The sequence below is a fragment of the Wasmannia auropunctata genome, unplaced genomic scaffold (assembly GCF_000956235.1).
Source record: "Wasmannia auropunctata unplaced genomic scaffold, wasmannia.A_1.0 LD336035.1, whole genome shotgun sequence".
Classification (NCBI taxonomy): Eukaryota; Metazoa; Arthropoda; class Insecta; order Hymenoptera; family Formicidae; genus Wasmannia; species Wasmannia auropunctata.
The window spans coordinates 120,842-123,603 of NW_012026855.1; positions in this window are offsets into that span (position 1 = coordinate 120,842).

Here is a 2,762-nt window from a genome sequence, read left to right on the forward strand (position 1 = left end):
CTCTCTCTCTCTCTCTCTCTCTCTCTCTCTCTCTCTCTCTCTCTCTCTCTCTCTCTCTCTTTCTTCTCTCGAAATCTGACTTGTATATGTTAAAGATGATAAAAACCTATTCAGTCACTTAAAGTAAAATACCGAAATGTATTTAATTTTACAAAAAAGTATAAATCATTCGACTTTTCCTTTCTACACAAAAAAATAACTCTTACATTTTTTGTTAAATAAGGCGCTGTTTGTTCAAAATATTAAATCAGATTTCAAAAGTATGCAGTAGATACCAGAAAATCGAAAGTCAAATACATTGCGAAAAAATTCAAAACGCAAATAAATGCAATTCAATACACAGTTACATAGACTGAATCACATTTGCAGCTTCCACGTGCAGAATTTTAATACTCCGAAAACGTCACTAAAAAATCATCAGATATTTGATATTATATTAAGTGAAACTATGCACGGGTAGTAATTACTCTATTTAAGATCATGTTACACATTTTATTTTGTTAATATTGTTTCTATGTTACATATTCATTATTTAAAAATAATTTACGTAAATGTAGAGTAAAACTAATATAAATAATATAATTTATTAATTTTGATTGTTTTTCTAGCTTAATTTTGTAAAATATGTGTTTTATTTTTATTAGTTCGTCTTTGGCTGAAAGAAAGATATTTGCTGTATACGTTCGAAATTTGATTTAAATTTGACAAAATATTCTCGGGGATGTTTGCATGTGAATATTCGCAATTGTGCCAAATACAATGTCGCATCCCCGCTTCTTCCTAAATATATAAAAACAATACTTGGACAATAAATTAGTAAGACTTATATATCTAACAAATTTTGACATTGTACATTAACTTAATGTAAGAAACTCTAGTGTATTCTTCGATAATAATCCAGCAAGAATTTATTATATTATGCTGATGTGTACTGGAAAGGAAAGACAATAATTATTCTTAAGAAAAGGTTTGTGCGTACAATACTTCTGTGTTCTTAATACAAATACACAACTATATAAATTGTGTTAAAGAAAAAGAAAAAAAATATAGGAAAAGATTATTTCTGACCTCTTATAAAATGAGATTAAGAGACAAAAGCTTTTTGTGAATATAACTGATGCTAGTTGTACGTGCAAGCAATGTTACATCTGAACCCTTAAATGTTTAAATGCTTACATGCATTATTATGCAAGTAAGAATAACGTAATAAGGATAACGTAAATTTATCCTATATTTCTTTCAATATTTTACTTATAAAATAATTCTAAACATTTATTTAACTTTGCAATTTTGCCACTCCTTATAAGCAACAATGCAACACTGTAAAAATGAATTTTGGTCAAACAATTAAGGGTTAAAGAATGTATCTTAATGACAATAAATGTAAAAGTTTCTTGTAATCTTATGAAAAACAATTGAAACTGCGTAGGACGACTATTTGTGTGGCTTATTCCATAGCTCTCACGCTGAAAAAAATAATCACTTTCAGCTTTTGTAGTTCATATAAAAGACATAAATGCGAAAAAATTGGATATAACTATTATATACTATTAATTTAATATTTAAATAACGGTTCTGGCCGGGAAAACTTTATACTTATATATTTGAATATACCACATATTTATGTGCACATACATATTATTACCTACACACACGAACACATGAAATTCGCAAACATATCACATACTTATATACATAATACATATCTTTGATCCCCAATTACTCTTAAATTTTTTGATAAATTTTAATAAACACTAATCAACACGAAAAACATTTTTTTATTAGTTATCACATTATATTAAGATGTTATGTGAAAATATTTCTAAGTGTATTCGTTATCATGATGGCTGTAGTAGATGTATGTATAGATAATTTATATTTTATTTCTTAGCAGAAATTTCGTGTTAATAATGCGAGAAGTTAAAAGCTTTTAAAATTAAAATCTCATTGTTAAATATAAAATAAATATTTGATTTCTTTTTAAAATTTAATTCAATATAGTTGTTTAAATATATCGCTTCATTGACAGAAAAGTGACACAAATAAAAAAATTAGCATTTTTGTAATAATAAAAGAAAAACGATTCTTTTTAAAGACGAATTTTCGTGAAAAAACATTTATAGCTGTTATGTTTACATGAAAAAATGTTGATCTTGATAAAGTATGAATTTAGATTATATTAAACAGTATTCGAATTTTGAAAATTCATAATTTTAAAAAATATATTATGATATTGAAAGTATAACATGGAAAGAAAAAAATTCAATATCTAAGCGTATTTACTATCCTAATTAAACGTTATTCCAAATGAGAATTTTAAAAATATTCTAAAAAGCTTTGAAAAGTTACTAATTTTAAAATGTATCATTTCTCTATCAATGGAGTGACATAATAATAAAAATTACAGTTTTATAATTAAAAATAACAATTTTATTACAAATCTTATTTAATTTTACTTTTTTATGTTTTAATTGAACAAAATAAAGGTTTATAATATGTAAACCTTCGATAGAACACTTTATACAGAATGAGGCATCTAAAACAAAACACTGGAATATGTCGAAAACTAAACCCAATAAGTTAATGTTTCAAACAAAAATTATATAATTTCAACCAAAATTATGTAACTATGCATAAAAGAAGATACATAATAATCAAGAAATCCACAATTTACAAAATATTTCATATTTTATCAAAATGTGGCATGATGAAAACAAATAAAATATTTCGTAAAGCATCGATTTTTTCAATAACTGTATCTT